We start from the raw sequence: 10,983 nt of genomic DNA, 5'->3' as shown, positions 1-10,983 counted from the left end.
ACCTGCCCTTCTCTTCATATTTAATAAATGCATCAGCGTACACGCCCTTTTCTATGTGGCGGAGTTCCCATGGCTCTACTTGATAAAACACGGGGACAATTTTGGCCTCACTTTCTAACATAAGAACCAGCTCGGCTAGGCACCAAGGGGACTCTGCATATCCTCTGGAAAAGATGGCTATGTGTAAATATGCAGAGCAGATGGCAGTCTCAATAATAGAAGGAAATGAATTTCCAAGTTCCTTCTCTTCGGAATGAAGAAACGCCCGTATTCCCGATTGCTCAAGAGAATTGTAAAGCTGAGTAGCCAGAGTGAGTTTGACATCGGGGCCTCTGTGGTTGATGAACACATCAAACATTCTGGAAGATTCAAAAACCTTCCTTCTCATGCCCGCAGGTTCGATTCCATCGAAAGCCTTCAATTCCCAACTCTGCTGGTGAGATGATGAAGAAGACACCATTGATTCCAGTTCAAACAGTAATGGTCGGTGTTAAAAAATGGAAACAAAAAGAGCAGTGCGAACAGGGTTTGACTGCAGTTTCCTCATATTATATATGAGGTTACGTGGAAGAATGATAGAGCTAATTAACTAGGTCACACACTCGAAACAACCGGCATGCCTAAACAATCAGCACATAGTATTCAAGCAGTTTACATAAGGCGATATCCAAAATAAACAGTTAACATGTTGGCAACGAGTAAAAGAAGAGAAGGAAAAGTTCTTAAACTAGACGAGCACCGAAACGTACTGAGGGGGTTCGGTTCTTTCAAACAACCGAAGGCAAATTTTGAAGGGTCAATATTTTGTATGGGTATATAGCCCTTTTTTGGTTGTATTTCTTTTACTATGTATTTCTTTAATGTATTTCATGTTGGTTCGTTTGATTTCTTTTCATAATATATTAAAATTATATTTTAAGTGTTTTAGTCATTGGTAGATATTAAGTGTTTTAGTCATTGGTAGATATTGAAAGCACTTCTTTGTTTGTAAATATATTGAAATAAAATTTTACATATTGTTTTTTTAGTTTGGACATATTGTACTATTGTTATAGTCATATTATTTTATAAGTTTTAATGAAGGGTTTGTTGTATGTATCTTATATTTGTAATGACAACCTTGTCTACCTTCATGTGTGTTATATAGGAGATTCACATTGTTCTTTTTGATTTAATTTCTTGGGATGAATACTTCACAAAAAATTGCAAGTTTGTTTGTAGAATCCTATATTTTAGATTTGGGAGACACTATTCAAGAAATTTATCTTCTCTTTGTTTAAGATAATTCTTCTTTAGTTGTGAAAAGGGAACCTCAAAACTCTTGCTCAGTTTTTATATGAGCAAATGTCATAGTTTGATAATAACTTGAACATTCTTAAGTGGTATTTGAAGGAGTTATCTTTGTCTTGGGATGAGATACTTGAGTTTAGAGACTCCATCCAATTTGAGCTTTCTTCTTTTATATTTCTTTCAAGAATGGGAAGACATTCTTCATAAAAAAATTGTTTTATTTCTTCCTAAAGGGAGGAACATTGAAACATCTCCTACATCTAGTTTATAGCATCAAACACCGACTACTTCGAGTGAGGCTACATAGTCTTTCTTATCCTCTTTATTTTGGATGGAATTTCTTCCTTGTATGGGGTGATTTTGTATGTGGAAAAAAAAATTCTATCTCTTTTGGGTCCAATAGTTTTGTCCCACTCAATTTTCTCCTTTCTTTGTTTGTGAGAAAATTTTGTATATGGATACCTAACATGGCCTTGTGTTAGGACCTATTTCCATATTTGTGTCTTTTCGCCCACCTAAGCTATTATTAATGGCGGTGTTGGTCATGTAAGGGAACATTCAATTTTCCTATGTACATACTTCTTAGCTTTCTTAGGTTATATCAGAATTATTAATATGAGGACATGTGGCATAATCCACTAGTTACATGTTTAACTCTCACCCACCTTTGGATAGTTGAGTGTCATACTGTCTTTTGGATTTATTTAACACCTTTCATAACCATTTGTTTGACTTTATTTTAGTAAGTGCAACCTTGCAATTTGACATTTACTAGGTAGGTAAAAATCCCAACAACTTTAGGTAATTGGGAGTTATTACTCATCTTGGAATTATTTTCCCTTATTTTTCTATATATCTCACCACTCCCCTTGGTTAGTTCACAAGTTCATGTGTCCTAGCTAAGTGCCAAGGGAGTGTTGATTCTATTCATCTCTAAATTTTGTCTTTCTTTTCTTTATCCATTTGTATCATGGGTGATTTCATAGCCAAATCTAACACCATATCCATACCTAACTAATCTATGTTAATGTGAGGTTGGTTCATTAGTTTTTCTTGTATTTAGTTTTTATTTTCTTGTATATTATGCACCTAGAATATGCCTACTTAGATAGGTTTCATTTTATTAGTTGATTAATAATGAAATGTGTATAGCTTGACTTGAGATTATGAAGTGTTAAAACTAACCTCATAAATCATTGATTGATGGTAATTAATTGCTACCTCTATCTCATTAAGAATACCTCCATCTTAGTTGACCTAATGAACACATTTTTTATTGTCATTTTATGGTCTTTTTGACATATTCCATTCCAACTTATTCATCGATGAGGCCTTTTAATTTGTAATTCATCCCCACATTTGATGGTTGAATTAATTATTGTGATACTCTATACTGAAATATCATTTCATATTGCGTGTTGCAAGGGAAGCAGACTAGTAGTGATAATAGCTAACTTCGCGTACCCACAGATCCTAAATGGTACATTGGATTTTGACTTTTTTTTTGTTATCTCTATATGCGACTTAACTATTTATAGCTATTGTTCTAGCTTCTAGTTAGTAATGTCACACACCGAGGAATCAATTTTTCCCACAAGGGTCAAAAAGTACGCATTTCAAAGTATCACTCAATACCTACTTAAATATGTTCCAATAACTTTTCACTCAATATTGCTATTCCTTGTCGACAAATGTCCTAGTAGTTGTGCACAAATTTCTTAGTAATGGTGCACAATGGGCTAATTATGGATCAAAAAAGTAAAAATATGATCGGCTATTGGTACATGTGAAACTTATTAATGAGCTTTTCATTATCATTTTTCAAGGTCCTTTAAAATTATTAATTGGGGGGTTGGGTGTACAAGGAGTAACCGGATATTGGAAAGCAATCCACTACTAGTTCTCTTCCCTATTATCTTGTTTTTTCCTATCATACTTCAGTCTCGAGATCGTGTGCTCATTGATTTGTATTCTTGTCAAAACTTACAATTCATATTATATGATCAAACAAGTTAAACAACACTTCAATTAAAGTGCCTAAAAGGATCAAAATATACACAATCAAACTAGGGAGTTTTTGTATTTGAATATTGCTACCCTCAATCACTTCTATGACCATAAAGATTGTCTTATCAAAGGGGTTGACATAGTAGAACATAATTGTTTTGATCTAATTATCTTGCCTTAGAGTTTAGAAAAACCATGAATCCTCAACATTTAGAAAATCAAGGTGGAAAAAAAATTGTACTACATCAATTTTATGCATTGCATTATCTTAAAGCTAAATACCCCTTCGCATTTAATTTATTCTTAACAAAAAAAGTTACTCCAATAACTTTAAACCATTTAATTTATTGAATTAATATTTTAATAATTACATTTATTTTATTAAGCTGAAAAAAGAATTTTTGATTAACAAATTGAAAATAATTTTAAATGATCAATGGTCAAAGGGTTGTAATTCAATTGATTTAGCATAATTGAAAAGGGTGATGGTATGTGATATAAAAAATATTCTTAAATGTATAATTACTCATCATGTTATAAACTGTTATATAAAATAAACTAGCAATCGCACGTTGGTGTGCAATGGGTGCGCCTAAAAGGTGTGGAGGGTCAATTAGGAAAAATTTTGGTGTATTTTGCATACATTTTCTCAGTGCCTAAGTTCAATTGGTAGGCCATTTAAAAATTGATTTTGTTTGTGCAACCAAGGTCCCAATGAAGAAGTGATAGCTTAATATAAACTATGCATTTAGTTATAGGGATCCAAACATGAGTTAAAAAAGAAAGATAGATATATAGATATATAGATAGAGAGGGGGGGAAGAGATGGGAAGACGGAGCTAGAGGGAGCAAGAGAGAGATAAAGGAGGCAATAGAGAGAAGAAGAGAGAGGGGGGAGAGTTAGAGATAGAGAGGGAGAGGGAGAGGGAGAAATAAGGAGTGTATTTGAAAGTGTGAGAGATATTGAGATAGAGATGGGGAGGAGTAACGAGGAGGATGCAAACAATATTTAGAGAGATAGATAGATAGAGGATAAAGAAATAAAGAGATACAAAAAGAGGGAGTAGCACAAAGAGGAGAGAGAGGGAGAGGTATAGATAGGGAGAGATAAGGATAGTAAGAGGGAGTGACAGATATAGGTAGAGAGACAGAGAGAGAGATATACACGAAGAGTAAGGAGATAGAGGTAGGGGAGAGAGATAGAGAGACATAGAAAGAAAAATACGGAGATGGAGAGAGAGACAGAGAGAAAGAAGGAGAGGGCAAATACAAAGATAGAGAGTGATGGAGAGATAAATTAAATGTATTATATAAATTCAAAATATAATTGTTCTACAATAAATTAATATTTTAATAAGATAGATAATTATAAATTAAATTTACTCTAAAATAACTTTTAATTATTATTTGTAAATTTGTAAAAGGACATAAATACTTAAAAATAAATTTCAAATTTAAATGTAAAATTAAAATTAAAATAGAATAAACTAAATGCAAAGTTCAAATATACGAAAATATAATAATTAATAAAAATAATAATTTATTTTTTTCATAATAAATATTGTATGCGGGAAAAGTGGGCGAATAAAACTTAATATGCGAAAATTTAGTTAAATACTAGTCCACACACACACACAGGACTTCTTGGTGCAAGCTATGGAGTAACGTAATATTACTCGGCTTCCCAAGGAGGGTCCCATGGTTCTCTATCTCACAATGTCCCTCAAACCAACGTTTTTGCTCTCAGATCACTGAGCAAAATGGTTTAGGGATGGCAAATATGAGAACGAGAGATGCTTTTGATTGATTTTAGTATGAGATGTGTTGTAAGCTAGGTATGATTCTAAAATGCAATAAACTAAATGATAAGATGACAAGATTAGTATGAATACTATCCTAGCATACTATATTTAGTCTATAATTGAGCTAAAATGATAAATAAATTATTCTAACATGCATATTCATGATTAATTCCTGATCTAAAAGAGGCTAAATGATGAGCATAAAATGATATGAAAGCTTGAAAGAATTTGAGCATAAGTGTGATGCTTCAAATTTGAAAGATCATTGTTTTGAATGGAGGAGTGAGAGCTCTATTTATAGCATAAACAGGGCAATGGATGGTCAAGATTGAAAGGTTTAATCAAGGGCCAAGTTTGAAAGTTGGGGATCCATGTGCACAATTTGCACCAATGAAATGGTGACAAGTGTCAACATAGGATTGGGTTGAGAGAAGAGGTTGGAGGCATTAAAGGCCTGAGAAGACCTCATGGTTATCTAAAGGCTAAGGGTCAAGTCTAAATTAGGTTTACCCACTGGATTAAGAGTTAATCCAAGGATAAACCTTTGTGCAAATGATTAAGAGATAATCATGGTCAAAGCATTAAAGGCCTGATGAGACCTTTGGGTTGGGTAGAGGTTGAGTCAAAACAAATGTTTTAACCATGTGGGAGAGTTTGAATTAACCATTAATGGTTATTGGAGACTTTTGGGATTAAGTGGTTAAGGTTGGAAGCCTTCAATGGTTTTCAAAGACTTTAAGGGTTTTGGTGGTTGAAGGTTGAAAACCTTTAATGGTTATCAAAGACTTTAAGGTTTTTGAGAAGTGACTTCCCTTTGCTCAGGGATGTGACAAAGTTTAGAGGAGGGTTAGATTAATTAGAAGTGATTAGAAGATTCTAGAAGGGATTAGGAAGGGGTTTGGGATTTTGCAAGTGGATGGGGGGGATAATAGGATTTAATTGAATTAAATGATTTAATTCAATTTGGTTACAATTTGGAGGAATTAAATAAATTAGATTTATTCAATTTAGGATAACTATTTAATTAAATTTGAATTTAATTAAAAGTGGATAGGGGGAATTTAATTGAATAACATGATTTATTCATTAAATGGTATAGTGAATTTTATTTAAATAAATTGAGTAATTTACTTAATAAAATAGAAGAATGTGGATAATTTAATTAAATTAGATTTAATTAAATAGAGAAATGAACATAAAATATTCATTTAGAAATATGGTCATTTTTATACATCTACATTTTGCCCCTCTTTGAAGTGACGTGTTTGCACATGTTATTTCAAAGAAAATGATGTCCTATCATGATTTATGATTAAATGCAATTTTTGTGTCGCTCTTTTGATTTGTTAGTCGTGCCCCAGATTTGATGTGATGCCCCAGATTCAAGATTTGATGGTGATGCCCCCTCAAGAGATGAATCAATATTTTTTTTGGAAAATTTTTGATTTAATTTGATGAAGTTTGTATGATGTGTAGGATTCCGTGCTTGTAAAAAGTGTGTAGATTGATTCATCTCCCGATAAGTTACAATTGTTTTGGTATAGGGGAGACCGCGACCATATTTCAGGTCCAGTTGGCTAACCCTAATTTCATTTGCCTCCTATAAAAGGGGAAAAGGGGTCAAATTAGGTTCATTTGTGCTTTGTTGACTTTGAAGAAGGAGAATTTGCTCTGGAGAGAAAATGCCTATTCCTTATCACAAACACCGTTTCGAGTGCGTCCGGAGATATCGGAGACCTGCAGTGCGTGGACTACCAGTAAGTCAACGTTTTGACCCCTTTTGGATTTTTCATTTTGTCGTTTTTAGGTGTTTTTTGAATTTTAAAGTTCGGATATGTCATTTTAGCGCGTCTAGGGTCAACAGTAGCGCATACGAAGTATAGAGTAGTGCATCGAAGTCAATTTTTAGGGGTGCGTCTGAAAATGTTTTGCTAGCGCATAGGTCATTTAGGTTAGCGTGTGCACGTAGAACAGCGCATGTATTGCGTCTAGTAGCGCGTCGCGGCAACAGGTTAGCGCGTAGGTATAACCTAGCGCATAGGAGCCGTAGCAGTTCGCATAAAGCAAGAGGTTTAGCGCGTAGGTCTAACCTAGCGCACAGGGCTGAAAGGGTAGCGCTTAGGAAGGGTAGATTAGCGCGTAGGGATAACCTAGCGCATTAGGTTAAAAGGGTGGCGCTTAGATAGGGTAGATTAGCGCATAGACAGAGTCTAGCGCATAGGATATATTGGGTAGCGCAATGGAGGAAAAGAGTAGCGCGTAAACAAAGTCTAGCGCATAGGACAGATAGATTAGCACGTAGGACAAGCAGCCTAGCGCGTGGGTTTGTTTTAGCGCATTGAAGGTATGTGTTAGCGCATCCGTAAAATTTTGTAGTTTTGGCCGAGTTGAAAATTTGTGTTTGTCTGCCTGTCGTGTTTGATGCATTTATCCAAGATGAGTATTTGTATAACTTGTTTTGATGTGCAATTTTCCAAGTTATGTATAGATATCAAGTTGTTGTATTGATCAGAATATGATGTATTTGCGTGGTCTGTTTCAAGTTCAATGTGTGTGAAAGCCTGAGTTGTTTTACAAGCCAATATGGGTTGGAAACTTGAGTTGTTTTTCAAGCTGATATGGATGGGAAACTTGAGTTGTTTTACAAGTTTATGTGATTTTGGTACTTGAGTTGTTTTACAAGTTTTGATATGGTTTTTGAGAACTTGAGTTGTTTTACAAGTTGATATGAAATGATAGGATTTGGAACTTTGATTGTAGATGAGCAAATTGTTTCATTTTGTTGATGTAAGTTTGATTTTGATATCTTTGTTTTGATGTGGAAATTGATATTGGATATGTTTGGTTTTGTTGACAGGAGCGATTGGGTATTGTACAGTCGAGGGAGAGATTCCCGAGACCATGGACGTTGATACCACGTCTGTCACAGGCAGATTTGGACATCGTAGAGAGATGTGGATTGACCTCGCTTCTGGATATGCCTCGGTTCACTGTGAACCGGGGACTTTTGACAGCATTGGCAGAGAGGTGGCATAGCGACACGAACACCTTTCATTTTGCCACTGGAGAGATGACCGTGACACCGGAGGACTGCTACCAAATTTTGTGCATTCCTGTGGTAGGGGCACTGCTACCCTATGAGCAGTCAGAGGAGGGCGGCACAGAGGCACTGCGCCGCATATTTCATGATGAGACTGTCTGTGGATATGAGATCCCCTGGCAGGAGTTTTTGGATTTGGATTATGCACCGTTGCCATCTGTATTGGCAGGATTCATTGGGGGATTCCTTTGTCCTGATCGCAGGTCAAAGGGATTTTCAGTGGGATGGGGGCTGGTTCTGGAGCAGATGGTCACACAAGGCCGAAGATTCTCATGGGGGTCAGCGATGCTGGCTCATCTTTACAGGAGCCTTCATGAGGTAGTATACCTTGGTTAGCGCAGTTTGTCAGCTGGCGTGACTTTATTACAGGTGTGGTGCTGGGAGCACATTCCAGCAGCTAGGCCACTGGCAGATAGAGACAGGCCCGTAGGTGCTGCATATGCCTACGGATACAGAGGCCTAGTTGTCCAGCATAAGTTGGGCAAACTAGAGCATTGGAGGAGAGTTTTTGATGATATAGATACGGTCACCTGGAGACCGTATACAGGCTGCGAGGTATGGGCCGAGGATGGGATAGAGATGCCGTTCATTTTCATGACTAGGCATATGATTGGGAGGACCCCGTTCGTCATTGAGCGGTTTGTGGTGACCCGAGTTTTGCGACAGTTCGGGAGGCAGCAGGGGATTCCACAGGGAGCGTGCTTGTATGCACGGCAGCAGCAGGATGTGGCTGATTGGGGGCCGACTATTGATAGTGTCGTGGCCATAGAGGAGTTTACAGGGCTGGCAGGGCAGATCTGGGACTATGCCCCAGAGATACAGGATGCAGGTATGACAGACGAGTTCGCTCGTTTGTTTGGTGCTCGGGTCGTGGCGAGGATCTCAAATCCAGAGGAGATGAGGCCAACTTTTGACTCGGATGGAGAGGAGGGAGACGGGGGAGATGATGGGGATGATGGAGGAGGTAGAGGAGGTAGAGGGAGGAGGGGAGGTAGAGGTGTGGATAGAGTTCTACGGCAGGGGAGGATTGAGAGGGGGAGAGGAGGATTGGCCATTGGGGCTAGGAGAGAGGGGAGAGTGACGAAGGTATTAGCTGCAGTGGGGGGGGAGGAGGTGGTGAGACCAGTACAGAGGAGGAGGGTAGATATACTCCCACCTCCAGTACCTAGGACAGGCCGAGTGGGAGGGGTGGCACCAGCACAGGTACCACTACGGGTTTGAGTGCCGGGTCATGTAGAGGATGCACAGATCCGGACCCTACAGATTACTGTGCAGCAGCTGCAGGCACAGATTTTGACGTATCAGCGACAGATCTCGTAGTTGACCACTAAGAGAGATACTGAGATAGAGCGGAGGAGGCGTTGGTGGTTCTGGGCGAGATGTGTTATATGTGATGCACTCGTCGGGCAGGAATGCTGGATTGATCTTTCCTCCGCGGTTTATCTTTTGATTAAAAGCAGACTTTTGACAGTATGCTCTTGTTTTCAGGGGTTCTTTGTCAAATTCACTAGATTTGTTTTGGATATATCGTTTGACGTGATGAAGAAATACCCGATGAGATTTGAAGAGTTGACGATTGATGTATAAAAACTTATTTCTCTTGATGAATTTGGAAAAGCTAGGTTGTTGTTTCTTCAACGTGATGTTACGATAGAGGTTCTTTCTTCTCAGAATAAGGGGATTAGTCATGCATGAGTGATCAATGATTTCCTTTGATTTGTTTGGATTCAGTTGATTCTTGTTTTGGAAATTTCAAATCTTACTTTATCAAAGTGAAGGTTTAGATGCCCCTTCACGACAAAGTGTGTCAAATGATATGGATAAAAGCCTCCCGATCTGGAAACTTGATTTGACAATTTGAAAAAATTTTAGACAAGTGTTTTTGGAGATAAAATTCGTAAGATGTTAAAGGATTTGATTGATACTGATGATGAGAATTTTCTGGATTATGATAGGAGAGACGTCCTCTATTGCTCGATTCGTTTTCAGATTCTGACAACTTTGTTTGACACAAATTTAGCTTGAGAAAAGTTTTTAACGGTTTGTTTTTGCCACTCTGGTTTGATAAAAGATGATTTTTGATGAAAAGGTCCTCTAAAATGTTTTTGAAATTTTCAAAATTTTTCAGTTTTTTACTCTGTTTTTTGGTTTTGGATCACGCGCTAGAACAGAGGGTGAATGCGCTAGAACAGAGGGTGAATGCGCTACTGAATTTCCCTGATGCGCTAAACTAATAGGCACACGCGCTAATCTGCCCCTCAATACGTGCTAAAATTTTGATTCTGGAAAAATTTTGCTCTAACAGGTGAAAAATCCACGCGCTAGACTGGGATTGACACGCGCTAACTGTTTCAGTTAATGCGCTAAAATACGGTTTCTACGCACTAAGCTGTTTGTCTCATGCGCTAAAACTCAGGCTGTTGAAATTTGTTGTTGAGTTTGTTTGGAAAAGCTACGCGCTATACTGAGCTTTAGATGCGCTAACTGTTTTGACGAATGCGCTAATATATATATTCCACACGCTAAGATGTAGCCGCCACGCGCTAAACCAGGACTGTGGAAAATGTTGTGGAATTTGTTTCGAAAAATCTACGTGCTACACTGGGCCGGATACGCGCTAACTGTTTTGTTTTATGCGCTAACTTTGGGCACTGACGCGCTAACTGTTTTGTTTTATGCGCTAACTTTGGGCACTGACGCGCTAATATGTTCCTAAGATGAGCGAGAATGTGTTTTGGATGCGCTAAAGGATTGTTCACTGTTTTGCCTTAGGATTGAAATGCT

Source organism: Cryptomeria japonica, chromosome 7, assembly GCF_030272615.1.
Source record: "Cryptomeria japonica chromosome 7, Sugi_1.0, whole genome shotgun sequence".
Classification (NCBI taxonomy): Eukaryota; Viridiplantae; Streptophyta; class Pinopsida; order Cupressales; family Cupressaceae; genus Cryptomeria; species Cryptomeria japonica.
This window is presented reverse-complemented; position numbering follows the sequence as displayed.